The sequence below is a fragment of the Bison bison genome, unplaced genomic scaffold (genome assembly GCF_000754665.1).
Source record: "Bison bison bison isolate TAMUID 2011002044 unplaced genomic scaffold, Bison_UMD1.0 scf7180017864037, whole genome shotgun sequence".
Lineage (NCBI taxonomy): Eukaryota > Metazoa > Chordata > Mammalia > Artiodactyla > Bovidae > Bison > Bison bison.
The window spans coordinates 11050218-11074205 of record NW_011494609.1 but is presented as its reverse complement, the minus strand read 5'-3'; the positions used below and the strand labels follow the sequence as shown (position 1 = coordinate 11074205).

The 23988-nt window shown below is 45.3% G+C and overlaps 1 protein-coding gene across 1 annotated transcript in view; it reads right to left on the bottom strand.

The window, feature by feature from the left end:
* The window catches only part of DSCAM (Down syndrome cell adhesion molecule), an 853542-nt gene that overhangs the window by 158926 nt on the left and 670628 nt on the right, over positions 1-23988 (bottom strand). The window lies entirely within an intron of this gene.

Sequence of the window (23988 nt, the reverse complement as noted above, 5' to 3'; positions counted from 1 at the left end):
GACTTCACTTTCTTGGGCACCAAAATTACTGCAGATGGTGACTGCAGCCATGAAATTAAAAGACACTTGCTCCTTGGAAGAAAAGCTATGACTAAACTAGACAGCATATTAAAAATTAGAGACATTACTTTGCCAACACAGTCCAATCTAATCAAAGCTATGGTTTTTCTAGTAGTTATATATGGATATGAGAATTGGACCATAAAGAAAGCTGAGCACCGAGGAAATGATGCTTTTGAACTGTGGTGTTGGAGAAGACTCGTGAGAATCCTTTGAACTGCAAGATCAAACCAGTTGATCTTAATGGAAATCATTCCTGAATGTTCATTGAAAGGACTGATGTTGAAGCTGAAGCTCCAATCTTTGGCCACCTGATGGGAAGAACTGACTCATTGGAAAAGACCCTGATGCTGGAAAGATTGGAGGCGGGAGGTGAAGGGGACGACAGAGGATGAGATGGTTGGATGGCATCACCTGCTCAATGGACATAAGTTTGAGCAAGCTTCGGGAGTTAGTGATGGACAGGGAGGCCTGGTGTGCTGCAGTCCTTGGGGTCACAAAGAAACGGACACCAAGAGACTGAACTAGTGTATTGGAGAAGACTCCTGAGAGTCCCTTGGATAGCAAGGAGATTAAACCAGTCAACCCTAAAGGAGATCAACCCAGAATATTCATTGGAAGGATTGATGCTGAAGCTGAAGCTCCAATAATTTGGCCACCTAGTTGGAAGAGCAGACTCATTGGAAAAGCCTTCAACTGTGGGGAGATTGAAGGCAAAACGAGAAGAGGGAAGTAGAGGATGAGATGTTGATAGCATCACTGACTCAAAGGACATGAGTTTGTGCAAACTCCAGGAGACAGTGAAGACAGGGAATCTTGGCGTGCTGCAGTCCATGGGGTGGCAGAGTCAGACATGACTTAGGCACTGAACAATTAGTGTGTAAATGGACCTGAGGAATCCAGCAAAAGCAAACACAAACACACTCTAGAAGGAGGTACCCTCCACCCAGGCCCTTGGGGATTCTCCAGATGAATCTCTGCTAACATGAGCTCACAAAACAAAAATAGTAAAACACGTGAGAAAACAATCTACCCTCATGGAGAATCAGGCCCTCAAGGGCTTCAGATGCTAGAATTACGAGATTCAGGCCTTGAAATAATAATGCACAAAATGTTTAAAGATATTTTCAAAACATGAGAAAGGAATAAAAAGATATGAAAAACAAACAGGAAGATTTGAAAAAGAACTAAAACAAATTTATTTTTTTTAATCTACTTTTTACCTAATTTTCCCAATCACGGGAATAAGGGCTCTCCCTCATTCATAAGGTCATGCTCATTCTATATTCTTTGCCACCCACCTCAGGGCCCTCCAGCACCTCTCCCTGGGCACTTGACCATAGAAACGCTGTGCCTTCCCCTGAGACTGGCACATGCCAGGGCATGTCCTCCCTGCAGCCAGCTAGAGTGGTTTGAGACACACAACAAGGCAAAGATCTCCCAGTTTTGTAGCCTGGACCCCACGGAAGACCCCACACTGTGGAGCTTCTCTATAGTCAGAAGGCATATGGCAGAGATAACACAATGTGGAGTGGGCAGGCTGGGAATGGAGCAAAAGAAGCACCATGAGGCCCAGATTTTAAAGAAAGTTGCCACAACCATGGTGAGATTCCTCTTCCTGAGCATCTGAGAAGCAGCAGAACTGCTCCACCATCCCCAAACTTTGGTTCTGATCCCTCCTTCCCTTTCACCTTTTAAAGATACTTTTTAATTTTATTAACCAATATACTGAGGTACAATAAACATACCACAAAACTCATTTGCTTCAAGTATATAATTTTAGTATTGCCTTCGCTTTCTAGGCTCAAGGGGGAGGGACAAGACATTTTATTGAGTGAAAGATTCTTTAAATTCTGTAGCACTTTACAATTTTCAAAAGTTTCACACACATGATTTCATACAATCCCATAATAACTCTTATTAACCCCCTGCCCCTGTCTTGCTCCTCTCCCTTTCCTCTCCCCACTGGTTTGTTCTCTGTATCTGTGAGTCTGTTTCTCTTTTGTTTTGTTCACTTGTTTGTTGTATTTTTCAGATTCCACAAGTGATATCTTAGTGACATCATCACCAAGTGATATCATCACCAAGTGATAGAAGTGATATCATCGAGTATCTTTTTCTCTGTCTGACTTATTTCACTTAGCAGAATGCCATCCAAGTCCATCCATATTGCTGCAAATGGCAAATTTTCATGATTTTTATGGCTCAGTAGGATTCCACCGTATATATATGTGCCAGGTCTTCTTTATCTACACATCTGTTGGTGGACGTTTAGGTTGCTTCCATACCTTGCTGTGAATAGCACTGCTATGAAGATTGGGTGCATGTATCTTTCTGAATTAGTGCTTTTGTTTTTCTCAGATCTATACCCAAGAGTGGAATTGCTGGGTGAGTTTAAAGCAGGGACTGGCTCTGCTGTTTTCCCCCCGTGGGGGCTGCAGTGATGATTGTGGGCCTCGTCATGATGCTGAGATGTGGGCATGTCTGGGGATGAGGGGCTAAGGTGTATAGGTGGGGAGATGTGGAATGCCAGCTGGGGCTTCAGCATCTTAAATGCAGCAGAGGGTAGGGACCAACAGAAATGCCCAGGGCTGTAGGCATTTGGAGTCCTGGGCGGGCTTGTCTGGGATCGCAGGCAGACGATGGGTCAGTGTGGAATGGACTCACAGGGGCACTGTGGGGCTTAGAAGTTAATGAGTCAGCTCATATCCATGTCTGTAGAGGTTACACATCAGGGTTTGGTTTATTGTTTTATTGGCTGCCTGGATTCACAAAAGAAGAAGAGAAAATGTTGATAGTGACGACTAGATGTCTGAGGCCATTGCATTGTACAGCGTCCTAAATAATGAGAAATAATTCTTCTATTAATAGTATGAAAAGTGAAAGTGTTAGTTGCTCAGTCAAGTCCAGCTCTTTGTAACCCCATGGACTATAGCCCCACCAGTCTCCTCTGTCCTTGGAATTCTCTAGGAAAGTACGTTGGAATGGGTTGCTATTCCCTTCTCCACAGAATCTTTCTGACCCAGGGATCAAACCTGGGTCTCTGCACCACAGGCAGACTCTCTCCTGTCTGAGCCATTAGGGAAGCCCACAGATAATTTACCAACTGGAATATGGCCCCCCGCCCCTCCTGTAGAGAACCAGTTCCTACAGCCCACTTTGTTGAGCACAGAGGAGAGAGACTCCAGTGGCAGAGCTGTGTTCTGGAAATTAATCCACACTAATGCCTCCCAGTGTGGTGGGCTGCTAAAGGCCACACAGAGGATTTCTCAGTGTATGCTATTTGCTAAATAAGAAAAAAAAAAAAAGCAAAGAAACGTGTCACATGGCAGGGTATGAAAAAATACAGATTTCTCGTGAAGACACATTGAGTGTGATCACTTCTCAAGTCTGGGGTATTTTACCACTCTCAGTACTTTATATTTCAATGCTGCTACTGCTAAGTCGCTTCAGTTGTGTCCGACTCTGTGCGATCCCATAGACGGCAGCCCACCGGGCTCCCCCGTCCCTGGGATTCTCTAGGCAAGAACACTGGAGTGGGTTGCCATTTCCTTCTCCAATGCATGAAAGTGAAAAGTGAAAGTGAAGTTGTTCGGTTGTGTTGGACTCTTCGCGACCTACCAGGCTCCTCTGCCCATGGCATTTTCCAGGGCAAGCGTACTGGAGTGGGTGCCATTGCCTTATGGGAATGAGGATCAGGCAGAATTCCTCTGTGTTGTCTCCAGAGAACTAAATAATTCGACCAACAGCATTGTCATCCAACCGAGCGAGAAGGCGAAGGTTCTTCAGGACAGAGGATCTCGGATGTAAACTCCAGAGTCCTCGGTGACATGAGTGCAACCCACCTGGGCACCTCTGTGAAGTTCAGTCTCACTCCTGTACAGTAACCGAGCTTCTGCAAAGCCACGCCGAGCCTGGCCCCCGCAGCGGAGAAGTGTTCTGGTCAAAACCAAAGGAACCCCACCCCCAGCCATAAGAACCCAAAGACAGATGCCGAATAAGGGTTTCTGTCCGACCTCATGAGCTGCTACACAGGGAGCAAATGCATTCAGAAGGCTGGAATCTGCCTGGAATGTAATTTCCTATCCCTTTGAAAGCATCAACTGGAGGAACACATTCGTGGTCTCTAAGAAAATGCAGCTGTGCTCAGAGGGCTTGCTTGTTGTCTGCCCTTTCCTTTTCCTACTAATGAAAAGCTTTATTGTTTTCTACATGGGAGAAGTACCTCAACTAAACCCTGGCCCTCCGGTGTATGATTTGTCCATCTTACCGTGCAAAAAAAAAAAAAAAAAGCTTCTCTTTTTACTCATATTTCTCCTTCAGAGGAATGTCCCCAACAAAATGGGTATTTTAGTTCTGGTTCATGGTCAGAAATTGTCTGACGAGCCCTTGTTCTGTCTCACCCAAGTATTCTCAGCCCTTTAAAGAGACTGATCATTTTCACATCTCTTTGCAATGCTAATGTTTGAAGGCACGACCTTTTCACTCGTCACAGTCACCAGTGCTGAGAGGTGACAGCATGTCGGTGGAGCAGGGCTCTCTGCAAGGGTCTCTGAAGCATAACGAACGGATTGGGTAACAGGGCTGAGAACCAAGGGAGCCCGGGCTGCCCTGCTAGTGGGAGAGAAGGAAGCCAAGACCAAGAGGGCTTTGTTCAATGATCGCATGCCCTGTGCTTCTCCTGCAAAATTACCCATTAAAGAGACAGCTGTTGTACTTTGTTTATAAATACTGGTTTATAAATTTCCTTCATTAACCACAATATCGCCTACCAGCACCTTAATGTTCAGCAGATCTGCATTCTTCCTGTTTAAGGGAGGCTCATCTGACCTACTTCCTTGCAATGCAAACAGACAGTGGTGCAGTGGAGCTGCTGCTACAGGCAGGGAGAGCCGAGCCTGTGCACGGAGATCAGCTCTGTGGTCCAGGGATGCCGTCTTCTTAGTCTGAAATTGGCCACGTGGGAAGATTTACACCAGGGAAACTGACAGACTGACAAATGCTGGAAACTGGTGCTTTCTTCTCTTCCTCCTCTCCCAACGGTTAGTTGTTTGAAAATTAAGAATTTACCAGAACACTACTTAGGAGGGTGTGCCACTATGTGAATGATTTCAAAGCGTGTTCCCATCTTTCCAGAAGCACTGAGAAGGTGTTAATTTACCTCAGAGCAATAATCAAACTTGGGCTTACCAGGTGGTGCTAGTGGTAAAGAATCTGCCTGCCAAAGCAGGAAATGCAAAAGACGCAGCAGTTTGATCCCTGGGTTGGGAAGATCCCCTGGAAGAGCGCATGGCAATCCACTCCAGTCTTCTTGCCTGGAGAATCCCATGGACTGAGGAGCCTGGTGGTCTTCAGTCCAAGGGGTTGCAAACAGTCAGACATGACTGGGTGACTGAGCACAATAACCAACCTAATTTGTAACAGCTGTTGTTGATGTTCAGTCACTCAGTTGTGTCTGACCCTTTGTGACCCCATGGACTGCAGCATACCAGGCTTCCCTGTCCTTCCCTAACTCCCGGAGTTTGCTCAAAATCAGGTCCATTGAGTCAATGATGCCATCCAACCATCTCATCCTCTGTTGCACCCTTCTCCTCCTGCCTTCAATCTTTCCCAGCATCAGGTTCTTTTCCAATGAGTTGGCTCTTCCCATCAGGTGGCCAAAATATTGGAGCTTCAACTTCAGCATCAGTCTTTCCAATGAATATTCAAGGTTAATTTCCTTTAGGATTGACTAGTTTGATCTCCTTGCTGTCCAAGGGACTCTCAAGAGTCTTCTCCAGCACCACAGCTTGAAAGCATCAGTTCTTCAGTGTTTAGCCTTCTTTATGGTCCAACTCTCACATCCATACTGCTGCTGCTAAGTCGCTTCAGTCGTGTCTGACTCTGTGCGACCCCATGGACTGCAGCCCACCAGGCTCCCCCGTCCCTGGGATTCTCCAGGCAAGAACACTGGAGTGGGTTGCCATTTCCTTCTCCAATGCATGAAAGTGGAAAGTGAAAGTGAAGTCGCTCAGTTGTGTCTGACTCTTAGCGACCCCATGGACTGCAGCCTACCAGGCTCCTCCATCCATGGGATTTTCCGGGCAACAGTACTGGAGTGGGGTGCCATTGCCTTCTCCCTCACATCCATACATGAGTACTCAAATATGAACAGCACATCACTGCATGTTTTGACAAGAATTCAATTATAACTTGACATACACATTGATTTTTCAACACAAGGATATATAGAAAAATAAAAATTATATTAATAAATCACTGATATGAAAGATTATTTCTCAAACTTTACTCTTCTGTTTTCATGACTCTACCAGTAATATAAAACTGGTCCTAATACAGCTTTATTTCTTTTTTACTTTAGCTCTGCTGAAAGCACTGAAAAAGAAACAAAAGGAAATACCAAGTGTCCTGGATAAGCCCCAAGTAGACAACATGACTGTCAAGATCATCTGGTTCAGTCTCTTCATTTCACAGAGAAAGAGAAAACCAGAGAAGCAGAATGAGAATCAAAGGCCCAGATGCAAGAGTCAACCAGAATATGACTTTCACGTTGTTGTTGTTGAGTCACTAAGTTGTGTCTGACTCTTTTACAATCCCATAGACTGTAGCCCACCAGTCTCCCTCTGTCCGTGGGATTTCCCAGGCAAGAATACTGGAGTGGGTTGTCATGACCTCCTCCAGGGGATCTTCCCCACCAAGGGATCAAACCTGAATCTCCTGCATCTCCTGCATTGGCAGGGGGATTTTTACCTCTGAGCCACCTGGGAAGCTTCTGACTTTCAGGAGTCCTGTTCTATCTAAAACCATCATTATCACAGATAACAACTCCCATAGAGGCAGCCAATCTTCCTGGACGCCCATGACCTCCCATATTTGACCTGCAACCTGGGAAGTCCCTCAGTCCCTCCACGTGGTCAGAACAGAGGTGGCAGAGGAGGGTGTGGGGTCAAGAACAAGGCAGCAAGGCTTCCCCAATCTGAGGCAGGAACACTAGGGTCTCCAGGTGGGAGTTCTGGGGAGGGAGATACTCTGAGACATGAACACATTCTATGAGCCACTTCTTCTTTTTGTTTCTTTAGCTACTTCTTCAACTATATATTTACATCTTCCTACCATTTGACTATAAACATTTTCAAACACACAGAAACTTGAACAGCCTTATACCCGCTGCCTGTGTTTTGCAATGAACATTTCATTCAGAGATTTGAATCAAAATTTATTTTCACTGTTATTTCACCAGTCAATCAAAATTTACTGAACACATGATTTTTACTACTCTGAATACATAAAATAAACTTGAGTGAAAATATGAATCAGTGCATGTTGCAAAGATCAGGCGCTAAGATGGCAGCTGCCTTCTTGAATTCTGCTGCTCAGGGTGAAGCCCCTTGGAGGTGCTTTAGTCTGGACCCTGATGCTGTGGCTTGGGGTCTGGCTGCCTTGGGTTAGACACTGGTCTTCTCAGAGAAGGAGGGGATAAAGGGGACCAGAAGCCAGGAGGCTGGGCTCCAACCTTACGCCATCTGTGTACACGCTGCTGTGAGTGAGCAAGACGATGACTGCCCTGGGCCTCAGTGTTCTCAACTGATTTATGGATGAGCTTCGTGGGACAAGGTGCTCTCATCCTGGGCTGCATCTTAGACATGGAATCATCTGGTTTTAAAAATAAACCAGTGCTCAGGCCCTGTGTGTACTCAGTTGCTCCAGTTATGTTCACCTCTTTGGGACCCTACAGACTGTAGCTGATCAGGCTCCTCTGTCCATGGAGATTCTCCAGGCAAAAATCCTGGAGTGGATTGCCATGCCGTCCTCCAGGGGATCTTCCTGGCCTAGGGACTGAACACACGTCTTCTGCATTTATGGCTGAGCCATGGAGGAAGCCTCCCAGACCCTACCCTAGACCAACTGAATCAGAGACTCTGGGGGGCTGGGCATGGGAATGGGTTTATTCAAAGTTCTTCAAGTGGTCCTCATATACAGCCTTGAATGAAAAAGCTCAATGGATGATCTCCAAGGCCTTTCCAGCTCTGACTGTCCTCCCCTTTCCCTTTTTACTTCCTTAATTTTTTAAAAATTTATTTTAATCAGAGGATAATTACTTTACAAAATTGTGATGGTTTTTCCCATATATCAATATGAATCAGCCATAGGTATACGTATGTCCCCTCCATTCTGAACACTCTTCCCACCTCCCTTCCCACCCTCCTTTTCATTTCTAATCTCCCCTTCACTCTGTCCCTTTTCCCTTCCCTTCTTCCTTCTCTCCTGCCTGTCTAACTTCCTTCCTTTCATCTGATCCCTTTCTTCCTTTTTCTCCTTCTCCTTCTGTGTCACCATCCCATAATAACAACAGTTAACTTTCCTGAATCCTGCCTCGGTGCTGGGATACTTCCTGTGTACTCTGTCTGTATGTATTCCCTGCACACAGCGACCTCACTGGATATGGCTGTAGAAATGACCTGAGACTTATTGTAAGTGCCATTTTTAGTAGGCTCCAAATTATACTACAAATATGTGTGAATGATATAGAAATAACATTTCTCAAAGATTCATTGGATTTAAATTTATATGAACATATGTCTATGCAGATGATCAAAGAGAACCAGACACCAAACACCTACTTTGAAGGGAACTGAATTAAGATTAACATATAAGAGAATTTCAGGATTTATTTCATCCTTGACATCTTGTCCTTTCTTTTTATTTATAAGTAAGGAAACAGAACTGGAGGGTTAAGGCTGGCTAGATGAGAACCTTCTCTCATCTGATCCTCTTTTACTCCTATTCCAAAACTCTATTTCGTGTAGTAAGATGTAAACAATCAGTATCACCTTAGTCGTGGCACGTGGGATCTAGTTCCCTGACCAGGGATTGAACCCAGGCTCCCAGCATTGGGAAGCTGGAGTCTCAGCCCCTGGACCACTGTAACTAAAAGATCTCACACGCTGAAGCTAAAGATCCCACTATGCCACAACTGAGGTCTGGCATAGCCAAATAATTTCAAAACAAAAGAATAAGAAAAATCAGTATTACCATAAAAATCATGCAGTAAAATTATCTTTACTTCCCAAGATGATGAATCTTGCCCTTCCTTTTCTTTCCCTTCTTCCCTTTCTTTCTCTAGGGTCTGGAGAAGCTAAGCAGGTCTAAGCTAAGTCTCATGAAGTGACTCATATATCTGGTACTTCTCCAGTGGTGCAGTGGATAGGAATCCACCTGCCAATGCAGGGGACATGGGTTCCATTCCTGGTCCGGGAAGATTTCACACGCTGTGAGGCAACTGAGTCCGTGCACCACAACCACTGAAGCCCACATGCCCTAGAACCTGTGCTCTGTGACAAGAGAAACCACTGCAATAAGACCACACACCTCAATGGAGAGTAACCCCCGTGCACTGCAACTAGAGAAAGCTCACACAGCAACAAAGACCCAGTGAAATAAAAAAAAATAAATGTTAAAAAAATCATATGCCTGAACCTGTGTATCCTGTCAAGTTTCACATCACTTTTACACCCCTGATCTCACAGAGATACACATGTTCCCAGTAGAGAAGAGAGTGCTTAATTACATGTACCCACACTGAAACAGAATCAGAGCAGGTAAACAGAATTGGAGTCTAAAGCCATCAACAAGTCAATGAAAGAGCCAGAAGGAGAACCTAGGCCTTCTGGACCCGAGCGCAAAGCTCTTTGCCCAACCACAGTGGAGGCCCCGAGGCTGGTCCGCAGGGCACAGAACGCCACCTGCTGGGGGGAGGGGTACCAGAGCATCCTTGGAAGTCCCTCTACCTGGGCCTGGGCCTGTTCAGGGGAGACCGATGTCCTTGGTGGTTCCCTTCAGCTACAATAAGGACCCTAACATCTCTCCTGCAAGCCTACTGTCTATCTGAGCATTGAGGCCAGCAGGATAGGCTCCACAACTGTAGGTTCCCAAGCAAAATGAAAATGTGTAGACCTTTGTTAACAAAGCAGGAGAAATGTGCCAGTAAAGTGACCAACTATGAAGCCCTTTTTCCTTCTTCTATAGTCTCTTTTTCTCCATGTGCCATGATGGTTTATATTCACTGTTGTGCCAGCCCTCCCAGGCCCCCAGGACACACTTTGCAACTTGCAAACACATGCGTGCACCCTACGAAGTCAGGGTGCCCTTCCCATCAGAATGACCACTGCACCCACGTCTTGGGTGGGTGACCTCCAGGTACCCTAAATTGCTCTCTGAAAGCTGCCTGGTGCTGCCACCTCCAGCAGAGAGGATCCCCTATATTCTCCATGGAGATGCCAGCCCACACCCAGATCCTCACAGGGTGGAGGATGGCAGTGATGAATGGGTGGATGCAGTGAAGGGGAGGCCTGGGGCCAAGGAGGTGAGAGGAAGATAGTTGAGCTCCACAATGAGAGAGGCCACTGCAGTGAAAAGCCTGAGCATCTCAAGGAAGAGTAGTCCTCACTCGATGCAGCTAGAGAAAACCCTCCATCCTGGGGAGGCAGGGAGGCGGCGGCAGGTAGGACTCAGGAGCGGAGACTTCAAGTGCCCAATTCATGCTGCATTATTCCATCCAACTTCATTACAAAACACACATTTACTGATGAAATTATTGAATCCCCTGGTGATCCAGTGGTTAAGAATCCACATGCAAGGCAGGGGACAAGAGTTCTACCCCTGATCCACATGCCATGGAGCAACTAAGCCTGTGTACCACAATTACTTAGCCCACTCACCCTAGAGCCTGTGCCCCACAAGAGAAGCCACTGCAATGAGAAGCCCATGTACCATGAGGAAGAGTGGCCCCCACTTGCCACAAATAGAGAAAGTCAGTGCAGCAATGAGGACCCAGCACAGCCAAAAGTAAATAAATAAATGCTGAAAAAATAAAGATAAAACTATTAAGAACTTCAATATGGTGGCTGAAGAAGCTTAAACCTAAGTGCAGGGTCCCTTGGGAGCTGGTGACCCCATGCGATAGGATTGACCACACACTCCAGACAACAACCCTCCATGCTGTAAGTGCCCAGCTTCCTAGGAAGACACAGCTGTGACAGGTAGACAAGAATAGGCTGGTTACCTGCAGGGGTAAGGAAGTTCAGAAGGGTCTCTTGAGTCTCTGGAGCAAGGTTGGGGCACACTAACTGCAGCCTTGAAGAAGGACCAGGAGCCAGCAGCCTCCTCTTTTCTCATCACCAAGGCAACAGAGTGGACCTCTGATGTCATGTTTCTCTGTCACTGTGGTTCTGATCCTTACATTACCTGGGGCTACTGAAGAACCCATGGTCACATGTTATCCTCAGGATTCTTCTCTTTTTCTTTCTTTTTAAAAAAATTTTTTCTTGGAGTACAATTGATTTACAACGCTGTGTTAATTTCTGCTGTACAGCAAAGTGAATCATATATATATATATACACACACACATACATACATGCATACACCCCCTCTTTTAAGATACTTTTCCCATACAGGTCAATACAGAGTATTGAGTAGAGTTCCCTGTGCTATACAGTAGGCCCTTATTAGCTATTTATTTATACACAGTTGTGTGTATGCATCAATTCCAATCCCCCAATTTATCCCTTCCACCCCATCCTTCTCCTTTTCAAAAAACTGTGGCAAAGTATACAAAATATAAAACTGATCATTTTAACCGTAAGTCCAATAGCATTAAGTGCATTCACACCATTCTACGAACCTTACCATTGTCCATCTCCAGAACTTTTCCATCTTCTTCAACTGGAACTCTGTCCTCATGAAGTAGTAACTCCCCATTCTCTGCTCCCAGCCTCTGGCACCCACCATTCTACTTTCTGTCTTTGTGAATTTGACTGTTTCAAGTACGTCCTCTAAGTGGAATTTTACAGTATGTTTGTCCTTCTGTGATGGGTTTGTTTCGCTTAGCTTAATGTATTCAAGGGCTTCCCAGCTAGCTCAGTGGTAAAGAACCCACCTGCCAATGCAGGAGACATCGGTTCGATCCCTGAGTCGGGAAGATCCTCTGGAGGGCAATTCACTCCAGTATTCTTGCCTGGGAAATTCCATGGATAGAGGAGCCTGGTGGGCTACAGTCCATGGGGTTGCAAAAGAGCTGGGCAAGACTGAGCAACTAAACAACAGTAACGATGTGTTCAAGGTTCATGCGAGTTGTAACATACATCAGACTCTCCTTCCTTTTTAAGCCTGGATGATATTCTGTTGTGCATAGATCCAATATTTTGCTTCTCCGTTCATCCATCGATGAAGTTGTTTCTGCCTTTTGGCTCCTGTGAAGAAGGCTGCTATGATCACCGGTACACAGAGCATTATTCTTGAAAGTGTCTGTTGCCCTTTGCTAGAGAAAATTGTTTGCAATTCTGCGCCTGCTTCTTTTTCTGCTTCTTTTCAATGTTCAAAGGCCGAGTGGCTTTCTCCCGGTTTGGGGTCCCTGCCTCTCAGCTGCGTCTCCATTTCCTCATCTGTAAGAACAATGGGGCCTCCAGCCTCCCGAGGCTGTGATGGGGATTAATGAGATTATGTGCGTGGAACCCACTGAGTGTGTCCTCAGAAAGGCCCTGAAGAAACACAGAGTGCTATTATCTCTGCTGCAGAATCAGAAATGCCTCCTGTCCAAATACATATTGTTCATAAAAGTTTCAGCAAGGAAGACTACCTACCGGGCGGCACTAATCCTCATCAAGAAAATGATTTCTCCAGCCAGGAATTAATAAGTTCTTAGCACATACTAAAATATCTCCTCGGCTGGGTTATTATGCTTACATAATGAAGTTACTTTGATTATAACCATTAATCAAATACGTGTTTCCAAGCTACAGTGGGCTGTGTTTGATGTTAAATTTCAACAAGAATGACAACATCTCCACTTCTTGACAGCTTTGCCAGGGCCCCATGACTTGATTAACTGTGTCAGGGTAAAGACAGAGGACATTTAGGGTTTGTATTACATTCACTCTGTACGTGTTTTCAAGTTACCTTATTGAAAGAATGTTGATTTTTTAAATTTTAGTTTAAAAATATTTATTTAGCTTTGACGGGTCTTGGTTGCAGCACGCAGGATCTTTGTTGTGGTGTGTGGGCTCCAGGGCACACAAGCTCAGTAGGTCCAGCACCTGGGCTTAGTTACCTCTAGGCAAGTGGGATCTTAGTTCCCTGACCAGGGATTGAACCCGCATCCCCTGCACTGCAAGGCAGGTTCCTAAACATTGGACCACCAGCAAAGTCCCTGAAGTTGAGTTATTTTGCAAGACAAGTATAAATATTAACCAAAAGATGAAAAACAGTATTTCCCTCAAATTCACATACAGATAGGCAGTCATTTCCCCCCCTCCTTTTTTTTTTTTTTAAGCCTGTCTGGTCATGTATATGGACTCTACACTGCCCAAAAAGAAAACTTCCTAATAATTAAGCAGAAAAAAATATTAAGTAGACTTTTTGCCAACAGTGATAGTAAAATATACATTAAAAATAGCAAGAAAATAGACGCTGTCATAATGAAAAATTAAGTGAGGTCCAGAATATTGACCAGAAAAACAAGGGCCCACGGAGAGGGCCACACTTGATACACATGTCTAACCAACTGATGCGAGGATCCTAGGCTGCCAGCGAGCCTGTGCAGGGGCACTGAGGTGGTTCCTCCCAGCCAAGACTTCTTCCTTCTAAAATATTCACATATGGTTCTTGAGAGGCAAGTGGTTTCCATGGAAACCAGATCAGAGTGTTTTCCTGGCTTAGGGATGGAAACACAGAACAGTTCTGTCTAAAGCCACATTCTAACTTTTAAGCAGAGGCTTCCTTCCCATACAGCTGCTTTTCATGGAGAAGCAAAGGGAACAAACATAAACCCTTTCCCCCTTTCACACTCCTGGGGGTGCCTGAGCCTCACTCTGCTGATACCAGTGGCCATGTCTATTACCCTGGGGCTCCCTGGAATCCAGGGCAGGGTCTTCTGGCAGCTGTGCTGAGGCCATCTCCTTCTTCAGGGCTTCCCAGGGTCTCCCTCCTCTTGAAGAATCTTGTTCAAGACAGGTCAGTGACCATGACTTTGATCCTGCCATGGACTCTGAAATCCTCACCGTATTTTAAAATTTCTCTCATTTCGCCTTTTCCTTGAAGCCATTTAACCAGTTGGCCATCATCCTGTGTCCATATTCATTTCCCCCAGGACTTCTTCATTTGGCTGCTGATGAGACGTTCCCATTTGCTTGCATACAACGCACACTTGCTTTTATTAAGCTGGTTAGCTGGATTTGGTTATAATATTTGGTTTATTTAATTTGATTATCATTTTTTCCCCTTGCATGTCTTTGTCATTTGACTATGCTAGTTTCAGGGACACAAAAAGTTCTTTCAGAGACACCTGATGTAATAATGATGCTAAGTATAGCCAACATGTATTAAGCCCTATGTTAATCATTTTATTAGCTTTTAATCTTCATAGCTTGAAAAGAAAATGGCAACCCACTCCAGGGTTCTTGCCTGTAAAATCCCATGGACAGAGGAGCCTAGCGGGCTACAGTCCATGGGATTGCAAAGAGTCGGACATGACTGAACAACTGATCACATCTTTACAGCAACCCTAGGAGGTAAATGCTATCCTTACCCTTATTTTGTGAGCACAGAAATTGAGACATAGAATGGCTCATTCCAAGTCACACAATAGAGATGGAGCCTGAATTTTAACATAGTCATACCCCTTGGGTATACATCTATAAATGCCCGAGTCTTGCCTGGTATTGAATTGTTCATATAATAGTTGCTCTATTATTTTCCATCTTCCATCTTTCATTCTTTGTTATGATTACATGATATCTGCTATACGTATTATACATTTATCACCAAGTTATGTCCGACTCTTTGTGACCCCATGGACTGCAGCACGCCAAGCTTCTCTCTCCTTCACTGTCTCCTGGGGTTTGCTCAGACTCATGTCCACTGAGTTGGTGATGCCATCCAACCATCTCATATATATATGTGTATATAATATATATGGAGACTTCAGGTATTTTCATTGCTGTATAATATTTCTTTGTATGAATATTTATGGCTTACTTACTTGAGAGAGTTCAGAATTTGGACATCACAATGTGAGCATCAAAATTTTAGTACATGAATAACGGTCATTTATCCATGAAATTCTCTAGGGAACATTTAGAGGAATACAATTTCTAGTCAATATATATGTGCATCTTTAAATTTATGAGACAATGCCAAGCAGCTTTCAAAAACAGATGTGCACATTTACAGTCCAACCGTCAATTTTTGTTATTCATTTGTTCATAACACTGGTTCTTCAAGAGTGGTCCCTGGGCTTCCCTGGTGACTCAGTGTTAAAGAACCCACCTGTCAATGCAGGGGACACAGGTTCGATCCCTGATCCGGGAAGATCCCACATGCCAAGGAGCAAGTAAGCCCATACCCCACAACTACTGAGCCCGTGCGCAAGGCCCTGGGAGCTGCGACTACTGAAGACTCCGCGCTCTGGAGACTGTGCTCTGCAGCAAGAGAAGCCACCGCAACGAGAAGCATGCACAAGGCGACCAAGGGCAGCCTCTGCTCACTGCAACTGGAGAAAAGCCCACACAGCAGTGAAGACACAGCACAGTCAAAGATAAATAAATAAATTACATATATCTTTCCAGGTGGCACTAGTGGTAAAGAGCCTGCCTGCCAATGCAGGAGATGCAAAAGACACGGGTTGGGAAGATCCCCTGGAGGAGGGCATGGCAACCCACTCCAATATTCTTGCCTGAAGAATCCCACGGACAGAGGAGCCTGGTGGGCTACAGTTCATAGGCTCATAGTCAGACATGACTAAAGTGCTTTAGTGCATGTACACATGTGCACACACACACACACACACATACACACATATACACACAGGGTGGTCCCTGAACTCGCAGCAGAAGCATCACCTGGCAACTTGCTAGAAATGCCAGTTCTGGGGCTAGGGGTCCTAACAAGTGCTCCACGTGACTCTGGGGAATGTACACAGCTGAGAACCACTGCTTTAGAGCTCTTCTTGGCCTCTTCCCTCACTCCTCCCCAAAACCACTCTGAGCCTTTTTCTAGGTGTTGTGGGAAAGTGCAGGATTTGAAATCAAAAGAGCAGCCTCTGAGTTTTGGCTCTGTCGATGCTCAGGCTGTGCACCGAGGTGAATGTTTACACTCTAAGCCCATTCCTCAGTGGGTACCATGGTGATGGCCGCCTCAGCACAGACCCACAGCAAAGATCAAACACATGAAAAGCCCTTTGTAGACTGTGCCAGGTTTAGAATGTCAGTTATCTTCCTCCAGCTAATATTTGCATCCGTGAACTTGTTTTCCCAACTAGATTTACATTCTACCAAGGCGAAAGGGCTTTTCTATGTATGTATATATGGGCCAGGACCAGAAGGGAAAAACGAAAACAGTGTTAGGATGAGGGCATCTTAGAGATTTTAAAGATTTAAACACATTGTATGGTTTTTATAAAGCTTAAGCAATTAAAAAATCACATTTAAAAGTGAATTCCACTTTGTAGGTTCTAAATGAAGTATTAATAAATTTGGTAAATAATTGTTCAGTTTCTAAGTCATGTCTGACTCTTTACAACCCCATGGACTACAGCATGCCAGCCTTCCCTGTCCTCCACCATCTCCTGGAGCTTACTCAAACTCAGGCCCATTGAGTCGGTGATGCCATCCAATCCTCCCCTCCTCTGTCACTCCATTCTTCTCCTTCCCTCAATCTTTCCAAGCATCAGGGTCCTTTCCAATGATAAATAATGGATTTTTCCATTTATCCAATGGTAAATAATATGTATCATCATATTGTCTAGAAAACTGATGTCATAGATTAAAAGAAAAAGAAAGGCTTTTTTAAAAGAGCTAAATTCCTTAACTCAATATGAAAGGAATAGGGTGACAGTCTGCTTACTCTCCACGATCAGGGTTTCGGGTGGGGTTTTCAAAGGGACGCTCACCACAGGTTAATAGAAAGGTGTGTATGTGTGTGCATGAGTGCCTGAGATCATGTGCACGTGTGTGCATTCTTCTGTAAGTGCCAGAGTGAACGTGTGTATAATCATGCAGGCATCACACACACGTGCATGGGTGTGGGTGCAGGAGCACGCCTGTATATGTGTGTCTTAGAGGCACAGAGGACAATTCCTGAGCCCTTGGAGCATTAAAATGATCCTGAATTCTAAGTCCAGAATTTTATGTGAAAGCCAAGGTGGTGTACATTTTTAATAATGTCTTTTAGAAAATAAACACACACTATATATCTTTCTTTTTAAAGAGCTTTCTCTCTTAAAGAGGAAAATATTCAAAGTACTCAGATGGTCTCCTGTCCTATTTTTTTTAGGTGTGCTGAAGCAGTGACCAATAGGGAGGTGATGGACGTGCAAGATGGCACCAGCAATTCTGCAGACGGAAAAGCATGTTTTCTGAAGGAGCAAGCAACACAGTTCCTCCCAGCCTTGCTAGAGCCCAAACAACCTGCCTTTCCTTTTTAATTTGAAGTGGAGGGAATTCTCCTCACGTACTGAGCTGTAGGATTAATGATGCCAGGGAATGGAGACTGGATCCTAGCTTGTGAGCAAATGCCAGGATAGGTCCACGCACACGTGCTCATATGCCCACATACGCCTGTGCACACCACTGCCCACCCCCACCTCAGACACCTCAAATCAGTGCTTTCCCCGACTTTGTGTCCTGGGCTTAGGAACTTCAGATCCAAGCATAAAGTCAGGAAGCTGTCACTTGGCACCTTTGCATGGGTATTTTCATTGTCACTGTGGCAGGTGGCATCATTTCGTGTCCCCTATTTATAGCAGTTGATAAATCTTACCAAGGAAGAAACAGAAAGGCGCAAGGGGTTCTTGGAAAATAGCCTTCCTTGTTAATCAGAAGATACTCTACGACCCAGCAGCTCCCTGAGGGTTTTTAGATTTCAGAGGCTTGTGAAGCAACACATGTAAATATGCCTCCCAGAGCAGGAGAGCAGGCGCTAATTGAGGCACTGACGGCTCTAAATGAAGCAGGAACCCACTAGGAAGACTCAGCTTCTGTGGAAATGAGCGCTGCCAAGCAAGGCATGCCAGAGCATCAGCAGGTTTCATTCACCGTGTATCCATGCAAGTAAGCGCACACTTATGCACCCTGACTGGGTCTCTTACAGCGCAGGATCTGAGCAAAACAGCCACAAAATAATGTTAAAATATTAAAAACATCTCCCTTATGAATCTTCCAATTCATTGTCTCCCTAAGTGGATATTTTTATTGTCTATTTCTCCTTTCGCAGATGCAAAACAGGTATGCTATTGCTTAGTCGCTCGGTCGTGTCCAGCTCTTTGCAACCCCATGGACTGTAGCGCACCAGGTTCCTCTGTCTGTGGGATTTTCCAGGGAAGAACACTGGAGCGAGATGCCATTTCCTCCTCCAGGGTATCTTCTCAACCCAGGGATCGAACCCATGTCTCCTGCTTTGGCAGGTGGATTCTTTACCACTGAGCCACCTGGGAAGCTCCCAAACAGGTATGCTGCTGCTAAGTCGCTTCAGTCGTGTCTGACTCTGTGTGACCCCATAGACGGCAGCCCACCAGGCTCTGCCATCCCTGGGATTCTCCAGGCAAGAACACTGGAGTGGGTTGCCATTTCCTTCTCCAATGCAGGAAAGTGAAAAGTGAAAGTGAAGTCGCTCAGTTGTGCCCAACTTGTAGCAACCCCATGGACTGCAGCCCACCAGGCTCCTCCGTCCATGGGATTTTCTAGGCAAGAGTACTGGAGTGGGTTGCCATTGCCTTCTCAGGAAACCGTTAAACATTTCTCAGCCAGGCATATTCCAGAATACTTAACAGCATCATCTTCAGCTTCCTGTGATGAAAGGGGGGTGGTGTTATCCTCTACATCCCCAGTGCATGCAACAGGGGCTTCAGGTTTTACCTCATCTGACCTTGTGGATTTAACATGGAAGCATCTCACCTGCGGACCTATGGAAGCTTCTGGGTGCTGGCAGCAGCACCTGCTTCCTTCTCAGAGAGCCCTGGGGGCCAGGGGGCCAGGACTGTGACCTCTGAGTCAACTTTTAACATGCTTTAACGGTGATGCTCTTCGTAAAATCCACTCTGAATTCTGAATATGTCCACATATACACATAACTAGGGCTTTAAGCAGCGTGTGTGTGTGTGTGTGTGTGCGTGTGTGTGTGTGTGTTGGGACGAGAACTAAAGCGCCCTCATCTGAGTGGGTGTATCCCTAGTGATAGCAACAGGATGTGAGGTTTAAACCCCTGGAAGCTGCTCTGGGGAAACCCGTGTGCAGTGGAGCAGCTCTGACTGCAGCAGCTCATCAGACTTGAGCTGTTCCGGTACTAGGCAGTGGCCAGGGAAAGCAGAGATGTGTGCTCAGCTGGGTGTCTGACTCAGCAGTTCCAGGGAGGGACCCCAGCATCAGCACCCATGAGATAGAGGTGCTACTACCCGGCGACCCCACTGGCCAGAGGAATGGGTGACCCAAGCACCAAACAACATCTCCTGACCCCTCTCATGCAGCTATCTGGGTGTGTTATATCAAAAACTATAAACACAATTTCTTTTTGCTAAATCAATATCTTGCTACCCCATATATTGTGTGTCGCACACATTCTTCCCCCTTGCTTTCCCCCTGATAGTTATAACATTTTCAAAACAAATTTAGGTGAATACTTTGGGGAAAGGAGAAAAAATGTGCAAGGTGTGTGAGCCAGAAACAATGAAAGAAAAGTTAAGAATTCTGTAAGTAACAATTTAAGAATTCTATATGGCCATAAACAAGCAAACAGCTAAGCAAGACACAATGAAAAGGAAAACGCCAAATTGGAAAAGATACTGTGACATATTATAAAGAAAAGATTATCATGTGATAACAGGAATTCTAAATATTAAGAAAAACAAAGCATCTTGAAAAAATGAAAAAGGATACAGAGAGCTTATTTTAAAAGGAGAAGTGGGAATTTTAACAAACAAATATCAAGATACTCAGCTTCTTCTGTTATAAAATTAAGCAATCATTTTTGCCTATGTGAATGCAGAGCAGGTTATAGACTGAACATATCCAGTTTGGGAGGAGATGGGGGCCTGGCTCTTAAATCCTGCCCATGGAAATGCCAGCTGGCACGGCCTCTTGGGGAAGCTGGTCTGGCCACCTGTGACACCATTTGGCACCAGCACATCTTCTACCCTGCAATTCCCTTCTTGTACTTTATCCTAATAATTGATTGGATGTATGTGCATAGTTTATGTGCAAGGATGCTCCTTGCAACCTTATTTATAGTAAAAACCTTTAGGCACAACATAAATGCTCATGATAATTTAAATAAGAAATTACATAACCACAGAATGAAATGTTGTTCAGCCTTTAGAACACTGAAAATTATAAAGTCCCAGAACGGTAGCTGTATTAGTTTTTTGGGGCTACCACAACAATACATCACAGACTAACCACACATTGTTTTCTTCTCACAGTTGTGGAGGCTAGAATTCCGAGATCAAGGTGTCAATAGGTTTGATTTCCCCGTGGCCTGCAGTTGGCCACCTTCTCACTGCCCTCCCAGGGTCTTTTCTCTGAGCACACACATCCCTCTTGCCTCTTCTGCTTGTAGAACACCAGTCAGATTGGATCAAGATCCCACCCTTATGATATTATTTAACCTCAATTACTTCATTAAAGTTGGCTTACCAGGTAGCGTTAGTGGTAAAGAACCTGGCTGCCAATGTAGGAGACACGGGAGACGTGGGTTTGATCCCTGGGTCTGGAAGATCCCCTGGAGGAGGGCACGACAACCCACTTCAGTATTCTTGCCTGGAGAATCATGGACAGAGGAGCCTGGCGGGCTACAGTCCATGGAGTTGCAAAGAGCAGGGCAAGATTGAAGCAACTTAGCACACACACATACTTCATTAAAGTAACACAGAAACAGTGGGTTAGAACTTGAACATATGAATGTTCGTGTTCAGTTGCTAAGTTCTGTTCTGTTCTGTTCTCTGTGACCCCATGGACTGCAGCACGTCAGGCTTCTCTGTCCTTCTCCCAGAGTTTGCTCAAACTCCTGTCCATTGAGTTGATACCATCCAACCCTCTCTCAATTCAGTCCGTAACAATATCAATAATACATTATCAATCTGACAAAAAGGCCTATAACGTACAACCGTTTTTTGTTCTTAAAAACTGTATTTATGAAATGCTCTTTCTCTCTCCCTTCACCCCTCTGCTCTGTATATCTATACATCTACAATATAGTAAATGTGTTAACAGGGGTAAGAAGTCACATTCTACTTTATTTCTTTCAGTTTTGTCTGAATCTTTTATAATAAACACATTTACTTTTATAAACAAAAATTTCAAAGTACTTTTTTATATAATAATATTATTTTACTGGCTTGCATTTAAGGGTCCATTAAAGTATCCCAGGTTCATATGTGAGCAGCACAGTGACCCCATGAAGAAAGGTGAATCAAATATTTTTAAGCTCTGGCTGAGGACTCGACCAGGGGCTGCACAGCTGGGCTAAACCAGGCCACAGCTGCATAATCCAAGCAAATTGGAAGCACATCCCTAAGGTTTCTGCTTAGGTGCATAGTCTCCCTTGATGAACTGGCACTTCAGACATGTTGTTCATTTTTTTTCAGGGGCTCAAACTGCTGCATACTTTTATATTGCTAAATGGCCAGGGATTCTCAAACAATGGGAAAAAACTGGGAAAAGAAACATTTTCTCTCCACCTTTCACGTGAAGGGACTTTTGATTTAGTGGTAGGTGCGCTTGCTCAGTCGTGTCTGACTCTTTGTGACCCCCATAGACTGTAGCCTGCCAGGCTCCTCTATCCGTGGTATTTTTCAGGCAAGAATACTGGAGTGGGTTGCTATTTCCTTTTCCAGGTGATCTTCCCAGACCAGGGATCGGACCTGTGTCTCTCCTGCATTGGCAGGCGGGTTCTTTACCATTGAGAAGCTCTTCTTTACCATTGGGAAGCTCTTGATTATGGTAAGACCACATGGTAAGCTCTCCTGAGCAGGTCTGATTTAGCACCCAACAAAATTCCCTTGGGGCTCATGGCACAATGATGGAGAGAGAGCTGTGGCCTCCTGCCTGGACAATATCCCATCCACCCATTCCTCCCTGCTCTTCTCACCCTCATACTAAAAAACAAGTAGCAACATGAAACAGACTGCTGATCTCCAGCACCTAAGAACTGTTTGCTGGTGATGGGATGCACCCCTCTACCTCCAAACAAGGAAAAAGCCTTCAAAACAAACAGCCCCAAAGACAAGGTCTGAGCAATTACAGTCTCTTTCTGGGAGCTCTAAGTACAAGGAAGCTGACAGCCAAATGAAGGGAATAGTTTTGAGAAGTTGCAAGCAGGATTAATTGCAGAGACCAGGTTCTGTGGGCTCTGAGAGGCTGCCTGTAGCCACTTGGACAATGAATGATTTTCTCCTCCTCTTCCCGCATCTGGGATGCTCTGAGCTGGTTGCTATGGCTGACGAAATGTACCTGCTTCTGCCTTGACAACAGCCTGGCAGGAGCTTGTTAAGGAATCATGGGGAGGGTGAGCGAGAGGGTTATGCAAGGTGTGCAGCCAAGCCTGGACCTGTCGAGGAGGATGGCAGGCTTTGAAAAAAAATAAGAAGTAGAAGGGCTAAGTGAAGAACTGTTTCTTACTTTCTAGACACTGTGTCAGGAGCGTCTGCACAGCTTCCACACTTCTCTCTTTCATCCTCCGCTCTCTTGTCCACCTTTCCCTTGCAGCTCTCATCTGCCTGGGCTGTTTTGATGATTTAGTATAAAGCTCCGATTCACCCTAATTTCAGGACAGTCTCACATCTCTGGAAGTCAGCCAGGTATTTCCGATGAGATAGCACTCCGTCATGTCAATGTGGGCAAAATGAAATGTGACACCCCCCCCCCAAGCGCTCCGGCCCCATCCTCACAGCCGAGGCGCCACCGCGGATGGATTCCAGGTCTCCACAGCCAATCAGTGACCTGGTTCCTTTTGGTCCATGCTCATATCAAATCAGATGTGTGTTTTCCCCTCTCACGACCGGCACCTTACTTCAAGCCTTAATGAGGATGCCAGTACTGGGCTGTTGCAGGGGTGTTCTCATCGCTTTGTCTGCCCCTTCCTTTCCTTCCCCACTCCAGTCTGTTCTAAGTTCCTGCCAGCTTCAGCTTCCGAAAATGCCACTGAAGCAGCACTGAATAACATGCCACTGAAAATTTAGTATGATGGTTTCTCACCTGCAATTTACAATGGCTTCTGTCTACTCTTTATTTGCACAGATGCTTCATATGCTTGCTGCAGCCTACGCTTCAGTAACCAACAAAATCTGGTAACCAAACAGGCCGCTGCAGCCCACTGTGTGCGCTTCTCCGCTTCTCCATCCCACGTGTGGTCTGGGAACACACTCTTCATTCCCCAGGCAGGGCTGGCAGGAAGTTACCTTGTCTTGCTGGAAGCTATCTCCGGTTCTCCAACCTGACTTCCACTCGTCCTTCCACATTAAGCATAATTTCTTTTTTCCCCACAAAGCTTTCCCTGACCTCACCTCTCCAAGGTGAGGACGTCTCTTCTCTGAATTTCCACCACGTTGTAACGTCTGTTCACACATAGTTTACATATCCATCTGCTGTCTTTTTCTCTTTTGGATCTACCTTTTGGGGCATTATTTACTAGTAAGTATTTAATTTTTAGGGCTTCCCAGGTGGCGCTAGTGGTAAAGAACCTGCCTGCCAATGCAGGAGACTGGGGTTTGATCCCTGGGTCAGAGGGTCCCCTGGAGGAGGGCATGGCAACCCACTCCAGTACTCTTGCCTGGAAAATCCCATGGATGGAGGAGCCTGGAAGGCTGCAGTCCATGGGGTCGCTGAGGGTCAGACACAACTGAGCGACTTCCCTTTCACTTTTCACTTTCATGCATTGGAGAAGGA